This window comes from Cervus canadensis, chromosome 4 (assembly GCF_019320065.1).
Source record: "Cervus canadensis isolate Bull #8, Minnesota chromosome 4, ASM1932006v1, whole genome shotgun sequence".
Taxonomy (NCBI): domain Eukaryota; kingdom Metazoa; phylum Chordata; class Mammalia; order Artiodactyla; family Cervidae; genus Cervus; species Cervus canadensis.
Window position 1 is genome coordinate 11559399 of NC_057389.1, and position 12889 is coordinate 11572287.

Here is a 12889-nt window from a genome sequence, read left to right on the forward strand (position 1 = left end):
TAACTTGGCATGGTTGCAAGGCTAAATCAACCTCTGGTTGATTCATTAGACTATGAAGCCAAGAATCCTTGTATGAAGAAATAAAGTGAACAGCTGCTTGGTGTTGACTTATAACCTTGTTGTAAATAGCTGAATAGATGTTGTCCTCTTGGGAGATTAGCATTTAATCTTTAACACGAAATTTTAGTGCATGTGTTCCATTGGGACAAGTCCACAGCTGTAAAATATGAAAGGTAGAGTACCTCCCATGGATAAATAGTTCTGATAAGAAGCATTTTTCTGACTTGAGACTTTGAGTCTATTTACCTGGTTATGCTGCATCAGGGTCTGCCTCAAGCAACAGAATGAAAGTTTAGATCAGCCGAATTATGGTGGAGGGCCAGATAAAAATTGACAGCGACAAGAAGATCTGATTGAATTCAGTTATCAAGGAAAAAAATCTTAAAAATAAAGCAAAGTATGCTTAATACTGGAATCAAAGTCATTTTCCCTTTATGGAGGGTAAATAAGCTCTTGATCTGACCAGTGGTAACCACTCCCTGGATGATCATAACCAAGTGGCAATGTCTGCATACTATCTAACAACATTTCCTGGTACCTTTAAAAGATTTGTGACTATTTAAAAAAATTTTTTTTAGTATAGGATAACTCCGCTAAACTATAGTTTGGAATAATAAAATTAGAAAGAAGAGAAAATGGTACCTTAGATTTGGGAAATGATATTCCCAATTATAGAGACTTCATTTCAAAAGCCAGAGAAAGCAATGGCACCCCACTCCAGTACTCTTGCCTGGAAAATCCTATGGACGGAGGAGCCTGGCAGGCTTCAGTCCATGGAGTCACTAAGAGTCGGACACAACTAAATGATTTCACTTTCACTTTTCACTTTCATGCATTGGAGAAGGAAATGGCAACCCACTCGTGTTCTTTCCTGGAGAATCCCAGGGACGGGGAGCCTGGTGGGCTGCCATCTATGGAGTCACACAGAGTTGGACACAACTGAAGCAGCTTAGCAGCAGCAGCATTTCAAAGACATTACATTTAGAAAGGTAGAATCCAGTGAAGGCCATTTCAGGGAACACATTTCCACCACAGTAAAGATGTCATTACTTATTGTCACATTGCAATTTCCTCTTGACAACCAATAGCTGCAAAAGAACATAATTTTCACTATCCATATATTTCTCCTTGATCTTGAGAAGTTTTTATTTTGTATTAGAATTTTCCAGGTTGTTGTTTTCTAATTTTTATTGGAGTACAGTTGATTTACAATGTTGTGTTAGTTTCAGATGTACAGCAAAGTGAATCATTATACTTAATGATGGATAATCGATATATATTGCATATATCCACTCCTGGATTCTATTCTCATATAGGTCATTACAGAGTATTGGGTAGAGTTCCCTGGCTAAACAGCAGGTTCTTTTCAGTTATCTATTAATATTTTATATAAAGTAGTATGTGTATATCAGTCCTAATCTCTAAATTTATCCCTGCCCTCTTCCTCCCTGGTGACCATAAATTTGCTTTCTACCTCTGTGAATCTCTATTTTGTAAATAAGTTCATTTGTACCTTTAAAAAAAAAGATTCCACATATAAGGAATATCATATTTGTCTTTCTGTGTCTGACTTACTTCACTCAGTATAACAATCTCTAGGCCCATCCATGTTGCTGCAAATGGTATTATTTTGTTCCTTTTTATGGCTGAGTAATATTCTGCTATATATATGTACCACAAGTTATCTATCCCTTCCTCTGTTATAGATATTTAGATTGGTTCCATGTCCTGGCTACTGTAAGTAGTGATACAATGAATATTGGGATGCATGTATCTTTTTGGAATTATGGTTTTTCTCCATGTATATGCCCAGGAGTGGGATTGCTGCATCATATGCTGATTCCATTTTAAATTTTAAGGAACCTCCATCCTGTTCTCCATAGTGGCTGTGAAAAGTGAAAGTGAAAGTCGTTCAGTCACGTCCAACCCATTGCGACCCACTTCTCCAGGCCAGAATACTGGAGTGGGTAACCATTCCCTCCTCCAGGGGATCTTCCCTATGCAGGGATCAAACACATGTCTCTCTCACTGCAGTCCGATTCTTTACCAACTGAGCTACCAGGGAAGCCCAAGAATACTGGGGTAGGTAGCCTATCCCTTCTCCAGGGGACCTTGCCAACCCATGAACTGAAAGGGGTCTCTGGTATTGCAGGTGGATTCTTTACCAGCTGAGCTATGACGGAAGCCCCTAAACAAGTGTGAAAGTCATTACAACTTATTTTGCCACCAACAGTGTAAGAGGGTTCCCTTTTCTCTACACCCTCTAGCATTTATTGTTTGTAGGTTTTTTTTGATGCTCATCGTTCTGACCAAGGTGAGGTGATACCTCATTACCTCCTTGTAGTTTTGATTTGCATTTCTCTAATAATTAGTGATGTTGAGCATCTTTTCATGTGCTTTTTTGGCCATCTATATGTCTTCTTTGGAAAAATGTCTATTTAGATCTTTGGGGTAAAGTTGCAGGATACACAATTAATACACAGAAATCTCTTGCATACCTATACACTAACAAAAAAAATCAGAAAGAGAAATTAAGGAAACAATCCCACTCACCACTGCAATGAAAAGAATACCTAGGATACCTAGGAATAAACGTACATAAAGAGGCAAAAGACCTGCATTCAAGAAAAAATATAAGATACTGATGAAAGAAATCAAAGATGACACAATCAGAGGAGAAATATGCCATGTTCTTAGAGTGAAAGAATCAATATTGTGAAAAATGACTATACTATCCAAAACAATCTACAGATTCAATGTAATCCCTATCAAATTACCAGTGGCATTTTTTCACAGAATTAGAACAAAAAATTTTACAATCTGTATGGAAATGCAAAAGAGCAAGAATAGCCAAAGCAATCTTGAGAAAGAAAGCTGAGCTGTAGTATTCAGGCTCCCTGACTTCAGACAATACTACAAAACTACAGTAATCAAAACATTATGGTACTGGCACAAAACCAGAAATATAGATCAGTGGATCAGGAGAGAAAGTCCAATAGTAAACCCATGCACCTGTGGACAGCTAATCTATGACAAAGGAGACAAGAGTATGTAATGGAAAAAAGTCTCTCTCCAACTTCTCTTACATACGTTTGAAGTTCTCAAAGTTGGCAAGGAAAAAAATTAAAGGAAGGGAAATCAGCTGCCGATTTCCCTGTGGATACACAGGATACAGGCCAGGTATGTGGACAAAAAGGTGGAGAACTGTCAGTAGGCGCTAACACTGATGTTTCAACAAAGAAAGAAAGATAGTAAATGTCTTTATTAGAACCTATTAGTGGTTCTAGTTTTTTTCATTTTGTGCATAATGTAATCCTGAAAATAGGTGATACTTGATATGCAAAAGTCAACTGATTGGTTTAAGCATGAGAGATTATTGTTGCAAAAAAAATCTGAAAAATATATTGTACAAAATTTTGTTTCACTTTCCCTGATGGACACAATAATTGATAATGTATTTCTAGGATTTTTAATATAGATCATTTAATTGTATTCCTTTTACTTATAATTGTATTTTTTTTTTTTTTGGCCATGCCACACAGCATGAGGGATCTTAGTTCTCAACCAGAAATAGAATCTATGCCCCCTGCAGTGGAAGTATGGAGTCTTAACCGCTTAACTACTAGGGAAGTCCCTGTATGCTTTCAGAGTAGACGTCTAATATATAGTCAGTGACTTGATACCATTAGCAGATCTTATTACTTCCAATAGCCACTTAACTGTACTGTCTGTGAGATATATGTACTTAACTATTTCATCACTGTGGAGAAGGCAATGGCACCCCACTCCAGTACTCTTGGCTGGAAAATCCCATGGACGGAGGAGCCTGGTAGGCTGCAGTCCATGGGGTCACGAAGAGTCAGACATGACGGAGGGACTTCACTTTCACTTTTCTCTTTTATGCATTGGAGAAGGAAATGGCAACCCACTCCAGTGTTCTTGCCTGGAGAATCCCAGGGTTGGGGTTGCACAGAGTCGGACACGAGTGAAGTGACTTAGCAGTAGCAGCAGCATTTCATCACTGTAAATTGAATAACACTTTATAAATTAAGAACTTAAAATTTTTAATATGTCAATTATTATTAGACAAGAGGCAGTTGTTGTTGTCCAATTGCTAAGTCATGTCCAACTATTTGAGACCACATGAACTGCAGCCTGCCAGGCTTCCCTGTCCTCCACTATCTCCTGGAGTTTGCTCAAGTCCATATCCATTGAATTGGTGATGCTATCCAACCATCTGATCCTCTGCTGCCTTCTTCTACTTTTACCTTCAATTCTTCCCAGCATCAAGGTCTTTAAACAAGAGGCTATGGTCATGAGTATAAAGTGATCTGGCAAGCAGTACCACATATGATACTAAACTTATTTGCTGATCATTTAAAATAGAGAAGTCTGAATTTACCTGGTAGATTGAGATGCTCAGTGTATGATGAAGGGAAGTGGGAGTTTTCAAAAGATGGCTAACTTGAAACCTAAATAACAATAGGAATCTCTAGCTCATTTTCTTAGGGGAGAATTCACAAGGCTTAAAAAAGTAAAAATAAAAAGAAATCCAACTAAGCAGCATCTATTATAGCTATCATAAGCAAAATTCTCCAGCATAAAAAAGGAGATTAACTTATATTTGGTGAATAGCAAAGGAAACAGAAGAAATCTGAATAATATAATTCAACATACTTGTTGTTTTAAGAATTTAATTGATTCAGACTGAAAAATAAAGGCAACCTAGAGGAGTTAACTCAGGAATTACTGTTTTTCACAGTGCCATTGCAGATGTTAAAATGTGATTTTAAACAGTCAAGAATAGACTATATTTTGCAAAAAAAAACCCCAAAAAACAAAAAACTAGCTTTTCTAAATCTTGGGATCTACAAAAATATAAAGGACAAAAAGAAAATCTCAAAGAAGTAAGCGCATCATGTTTAAGTCAACCAATAAAACAAACCAAGCATAAGTACATCAAAAAAGGATGAGAGGGAAGTCAATATGTTTTTAAGGATACAAAAAAAGAAAAAAAAAAAAAATCCAGAGCATGGATAACTGACATTCCTTAATAAGAAGACATAACAAAGTGAACAAAAACATTATTGAATAATACTATTCAAAATAAAGAAAATCTAACCAAAAAAAAAAAAAAAAAAACCAAGAAGTATCCAACTCCCATAAAGTATACTTAAAATTTAAATTTAATCAACAACAAATTCTATAAAGTCCCAGTAAGTAAACATAAAAATAAAATAACTCAACCTGGCCTCCTACTTTGGTTCCACAAATTCAAATACATGAAGGCCATGAACGTGTAAAGTTTTAACTTGTAAATTCTATTCTTATCCATATTCAGTTTTTGTTTATATATAAAATGGAAATAAGTTCTCAGATATCTAAATAAACATAAGACATGCATATGTAAACCATATGAATTTATTTTTCCTATAAAAAGCTGAACACAACTAGTAAGACGTCAGATAAGATAAATGAGAATAATGTCTGTACACCAGCAAATCTGATTTAAAAAATTGTAATTTTAAAAAGAAACATATAAAAGCTATCAATTGAAATTAAAAGTATAGGCAATAGCAACTTCAATTAAGAAACTATAACACCTGAAAAGAAAAAAAACTCAATATAATTGTTGAATAGCAAAAATTTGCTGATATAATACAAATAGTGAAATAGGCTGATTCCAAGAATTCTCCCAAAAGCCAGAATCAAAAACAAAACTTTCTTTAGAAACATGATACCTTAACGGTTAACAGCATAACCTATCCCCTTTACTAATTACGTGACCTTGAGTTAGTTACTTAGTAAAGTTAGGAAAAAATACATACAATGGGATAACACACAGTGTGATACAGATCTAAGTGATTTAGAGGAGAGAAATTTAAAACATGCTTTTAAATGAGGAAAAGTAAGTTAAAGAAGCCTGGCGTGCTATAGTCCATGGGGTTGCAAAGAGTCAGACACGACTGAGCGACTCAACTGAATTGAATTGTGCTGTGAATCCACTTATATAGAAATAGATGAGTGATAGTTGAATAAATACAGTAGAAGAAAGTAACTGAAAACATTTCTTTCAAAAGCAACTTTTCTTGCCTACTGTACTAGGCGGAAGAAAAGATAGGGGAATGTTAGTAATTTTGGTAAGCTACATCAAGGAAAACAGCTTTAGTTTAGATTATTATCTTTAATCATGATACTGACTTTCTCATTCTGAACCAGTCATTTTGAAGCTACATTAAGAAGTTTAGCTCCTTTATAGTTATATTTATAATAATAGCTACATTTAAAGGAAAGTTCTCCATTTAAAATATGTTCTCTAAGAAACAATCTGTGCTAAGGATAAGCAGGATGTTGTGGCTTGTTCTTAGCTTTTCAGATATGGATCCCTGAAAAAATAAAAAAGAAAAAAATGTTACAAAGAGCAAACACTGCTGACTGGCAATGGTAAAGGAAAGACGCCACATATCTCACTTCAAAAAGATACATGGGAAACTGTGCCAATGGGATAAGGAGATAGTCATAGAAACCAGAGGGACTGTACAGCCAAGCTGTACTTAGCGTTTCAATAAGAATGATTTAAACCTGACAGACAGAGGTCAGAGTTGCCTTTCAGTATGCAAAACAAATACCATCAGTGATAAAGTGCAACGGTTTAAACAGAGAATAGACATGCCTAATGGTTCTGCCTAAGGCAACTGCATTCTTAGTTCAGTTGCCAAAGGCAACTCAGTGAACAGCCTAAGTTCAGCTCAGTTCAGTTACTCGGTGGTGTCCAACTCTTTGTGACCCCAGGGACTGCAGCACACCAGGCCTCCCTGTCCATCACCAACTCTCGGGGTTCACTCAAATTCATGTCTGTTGAGTCGGTGATGCCATCCAGCCATCTCATCCTCTGTTGTTCCCTTCTCCTCCTGCCTTCAATCTGTCTCAGCATCAGGATCTTTTCTAATGAGTCAGCTCTTCCCATCAGGTGGCCAAAGTATTGGAGCTTCAGCTTCAGTGTCAGTCCTTCCAATGTATATTCAGGATTGATTTCCTTTAGGAATGATTGGTTTGATCCCCTTTCAGTCCAAGGGACTCTCAAAGGTCTTCTCCAACACAGCTCAAAAGCATCAATTCTTCAGCACTCAGCTTTTTTATGGTCCATCTTTAACATCAGTACATGGCTTTTGGAAAAACCAAAGCCTTGACTATAAGGACCTTTGTTGGCAAAGTAATGTCTCTGCTTTTTAATATGCTGTCTAGGCTGGTATAGTTTTTCTTCCAAGGAGCAAGGGTCTTTTGATTTCATGACTGCAGTCACCATCTGCAGTGATTTGGGAGTGCAAGAAAATAAAGTATCTGTTTCCATTTTATCCACATTTATTTACCATGATGGGATTGGATGCCGCAATCTTAGTTTTTAGAATGTTGAATTTAAGTCAGCTTTTTCATTTTCCTCTTTCATCTTCAAGAGGCTCTTTAGTTCCTCTTTGCTTTCTACCATAATGGTGGTATCATTGGCATATCTGAGGTTATTGATATTTCTCCCAGCAATCTTGATTCCAGCCTTTGCTTCATCCAGCCCGGCATTTCGCATGATGTATTCTGCATGTAAGTTAAATAAGCAGGGTGACAATAAGCAGCCTTGACATACTCCTTTCTCAATTTTTAACCAGTCCGTTGTTCCATATTTGGTTCTAACTTGCTTCTTGACCTGCATACAGATTTATCAGGAGGCAGGTGAGGAGGCCTGGTATTTTCATCTCTTAAAGAACTGTCCACATTTTGTTGTGATTCACACAGTCAAAGGCTTTTGTTTAGTCAGTGAAGCAGAAGCAGATGTTTTTCTGAGATTCTCTTACTTTTTCTATGATCCATTGGATGTTGGCAGTTTGATCTGGTTCCTGTGCCTTTTCTAAATTCAGTTTGGACATCTGAAGTTCTTGGTTCATGTACTATTGAAGCCTAGTTTGAAGACTTCTGAGCATTACTTGGCAAGTGTGTGAGATGAGTACAATTTTGCAGTAGCTTGAACATTCTTTGGCATTGCCTTTCTTTGGGAATGGAATGAAAACTGACTTTTCCAGTCCTTTGTGCTCTGCTGAGATTTCCAAATTTGTTGGCATATTAAGTGCAGAAGTTTCACAGCATCATCTTTTATGATTTGAGATAGTTCAGCTGAAATTCCATCACCTTCACCAACTTTGTTCATAGTGATACTTCCAAAGGCCCACTTGACTTCACACTCCAGGATGTCTGGCTCTAGGTGAGTGATCACAGTTTTGTGGTTATCTGGGTCATTAAGATTTTTTTTGTATATTTCTTCTGTGTATTCTTGCCATCTCTTCTTAATATCTTCTGCTTCTGTTAGGTCCATACCATTTTTGTCCTTTATTATACCCATCTTTGCATGAAATATTTCCTTGATATTTGCATAAAATATTGAAAAATTAATATGAAATATTGAAATAATATTGGAAAAATATTGAAAAAAATATCCTTGATATTCCCTTCATTCCCATCTTTGCATGAAATGTCTCCCTTGACCCATAGACCTCTTTTATCATCTGATGAAAATGATGAATCTGGCTCTCCATAAAAAATGCACTTTCATGCATAAAATAGGCAAACAATATCAGGGCATTTGTGGACCCTTTGCTCCAAATTCAGAATCTGTTTTCTAGGGACGATATATTGAAACACATTTTCCCTTGCTATTTCTGGATTCAGTATAACACTACACCAGAGGAGACTGGGTTAATGATTGAGTGACCACTGAATAGTGCACAGGCAGCTTTTTGACAAAAAAACCATCAAACAGGAGTGACAACATGAATAATGGATGGGTATTTTTTCTCTTTGGTTTCTGTGAGCTCTCTGGAGAGAGAAAAACACCAAAATCTAGCAGTTTCTAGGATGTTATACTCTGAAACTAGAAAATGATAAAACAGAAAAGGGACCCAAAAGCCTCCAATTGAGACCTGGGTCAGCAAAGTAAAGCCCACACAGAGCACTCAGAGCAAATCCAACCCACTACCTGTCTCTGTATGTCCCACAAGCTAGGAATGTTTGTTTGTTTGCGTACATATTTAAATAGTTTTTAAACCTTTTTAAGAGACTAATATTTTATTCTGTGTGAAACTATGTAAAACTCAAATTTAAGTGTCCAGAGAACAATTTTATTGGAGCTCAACCAAGCTCATCTGTTTACACGTTATATCTGTTTTCTCTTGCTCTACCAAGGCCGAGTTCAGTAGGTTTGATAAAGACAGTCTGGCCTTTTACTCTATGAAGTGAATCAACAGAAAGGCAAAGCAGTGTGTCTATTCACTAGAGCAGAAATCTGGAGCTAAGGTATATGTTACCTAGTGATCTCATTTTTATAATTAAGGTTTGCTGCTGCTAAGTCACTTCAGTCATGTGTGACTCTGTGTGATCCCATAGACGGCAGCCCACCAGGCTCCCCCGTCCCTGGCATTCTCCAGGCAAGAACACTGGAGTGAGTTGCCATTTCCTTCTCCGATGTGTGAAAGTCGTGTCTGACTCTTAGCGACTCCATGGACTGCAGCCTACCAGGCTCCTCCGTCCATGGGATTTTCCAGGCAAGAGTACTGGAGTGGGGTGCCAGTGCCTTCTCCGATAATTAAGGTTTAAGGGAACAGAAATTGACAAATAGTAGAGGGGCAAATGAGCCGCTTCCACACCTATTTCCTTTAAAGCATGTGGGACAGAATCCTTGCTTCTGTCTATAGGCCTAAAGAAAAACAGTCACTGAATATTCTTCATTTCATAGGGAAGCTTGTGATTTTTGAATTAATTATATTTTTGGAATGCAAAAGGGTAGTCTTAGGAAGTTCCTGCATACATTATGAGGACTCCCATATTGATATCTTGTATTAACTGAAATATACTTTGTATGTAATAAACCTTTTTGAAGTAATTAATACACATATAAAAAGTATATAAATTATAAGCATAAAATAAATTTTTACAAAGTGAATACACTCATACAATTATTATCCAAACCTATAAATATGAGAATCAGAAATCCCCTACTATCTCTCTTCATCACTGTTTTTGCCTTTTTTCCTAGTAGGTTCTACCCCGACTTCTAAATCCAAAGGGTAGTTTTTGTACTTTATATATTACCTTTTTTTTTCACTCAGAATTATGCCTATTTGATTCATATGAGTTGTGTCTAGATCTAGTTCATTTATTTGTATTGTAATTTGTATCTATAGTATCCTGTTGTAAGTATATAAGTAAGAATATATATCATCATTTACAATCTACAGGTTTTGAAATGTTCTTTTGTATCAAGTCAAAGGTTATTCCTTTCATATAGAAGTGGAATTGGTAGGCACTAGGACATTTCCATGTTTATCCTTAGGGGTTACTTCCATACAATTCTCCAAAATGTTGAACAAATTGAAAATGCTACCAACAAGTTGTGAGAATTCCAGTTACTGCAGAGTCTTACCATCAACTTGAAACTGATGATTTAAAAACCCCAGCTATTTGAGTTGTTATATGGAGAAACCAAGTTGTAATTTTAATGTATAATTATCAAATGAAGGACATGGTGATAAGATTCACAGTACCTGATTTCAAATTTGATTATAAAGCTACAGTAATCCTGACCATGCAGTTGTGGAAAGGTATAACTCAATAGATCAGAATGAAGAGCCTAAAATGAAAATCTCATCTGTGTGGTCGGCTAATTTTCCACAAATATGTAAGTGACACAATACAAGAAACATCATCTTTTCAACAAACAGTGCTGAAACATTTGGAAATCTATATGCAAACAAATAAACCTCAACTGTTACTTCAAGTTATGTATGTACACATGTTCAGGTGCTCAGTCATATCCAACTCTTTTTTACCTCATGGATTACAGCCCACCAGGCTCCTCTATCCCTAGAGTTTTCCAGGCAAGAATACTGGAGTGGGCTGCCATGTCCTACTGTCAACTTATACCAAAAAAAACCCCAAAAAAACAACAACCTGAAAATAGATCATAGACACTAATGTAAGAAGTAAAACTATAAAAATTTTAGAAGGAAACTTAGAAAAAGCTTTGTAACCTTCGGTTAGGCAAAGATTTCTTAGTTTGCAAAAAGCACAAACTTTAAAGGGAAGATATATGTATATATGCTGAAGTTCATAAAAATTTAAAAGATCTCTTTGTATGACACTGTTAGTGAAATGAAATACAAGATACAGATTGAAAGAAAATATTTGCAAAATATCTATCTGGTGAAGAGCTTGAATCCAAAATACATAGAAGTTAATTGCAGCTCAATTAATAAGGTAATAACCTAATAAAGGAAATTGCCAACATTTTTTATCTAAATATGAACAATACTTCACCAAGACATATATGAGCTGCTGTTGAGCTTATGACAGGGGAATCATCATCATTATTAATTATAGAAATGCAAATATAAAGCATATTGGATACTATTACAGCACATTTAGAAAACTGCTTAAACTAGAAAGACAAAGTACCTGAGAAGATGAGAAACTGGGACTTTCAAGTAACCGAGGAGATAAGCAGAAAGCTGGCCAAATGTGTAGCTATTCTGGAAGACAGTTTGGCAGTTTGTTTTGAACTAAAAAGTACACTTGCTCTATGACTCAGTAATGCTACTAGTAAGTATTTACTCAAGAGAAATGAGAATAATAGCCACACTAATTTGCCTGTATGCAAATATATTTAAGGAATGTTCTAATGATTGCTCCCCCCCCACAGAAAGTGTTCAACTATCTTAAACAAATGTGGGTATGCCAATACATCTATAAGAAGGAGCAGACTACCAATGCATGCAATGATTATACATCTGTACAGGTATTTCTCAAAAACATACCACGTGAACGAAGCCAGACTCAAAGGCCACAAGTGTATGAATTTGTTTATATTACACTCAGGAGAGGGCAGACATTTAAGATGAACGTGTATATTCATGTATGTATCATTTGAGATGGTAACTTTTATAATTGATTATGTCATTGATGATTGAACACAATTTATTACTGAGCTCTTGATGTTTTTTGTACTTTGCTATTCAACATTTATGCTATTTGTGTTTGAATAGCAAATACTAGGTATCTTCCCTGTATTGCTGAATTTACTTTTTATAACTTTAGTAAAATATATTATCAACCACATTCTAAGCAATTTTTATGTGCTAGCGTCGACAGAAAAGAATAACATATATCCTGTGTATATACAAGGATTCTTATTTTTTGTTTGAAGAAGCGAGAATTTGGCTCAAGTTTTTATGTGCCCTTTTTCTTTTGATAAAATGATATATATGAGTAACAAGATAAATTTATCATTACGATGTCCAGATTTTTAGAATATTCACTATATTCCCATTCTTACAGAAGTGGAATGAGTACTTAAACTATATATTTACTTATTTCCCAAGATACTTGTGTATTTGGAGGAAACACATTTTTTTTTTTCCTTCTAATACTTAGAAAATGTTTTTGAAAATGATTACCTTCCCTCTTTTGGCATCCCTCCTTCATTTTCCACCTATTCCTTCCGATTTCCTGTGTTTCAGGGTAATATACATGTACTACTTTATATAAATTCCTAACAGCAAGAAGCATTTCACATCAGAAGGTAATCTTAATGATTCCATTAATTACAACTCATAGCAATATAGTAATTACATTGAAACAGTTAGAAAGTCAAGACATGTCATTCTGCTCTAAAGAACATACATTTATTGCAAATTATTACCATTATTGTTTTGGTTTGGGGCCTATTCTCCAGGTGTATACCCATATTTAGGTATCTAGGGGTTTTTAGAAAAAAGGTTCAGCATTCTTTTAC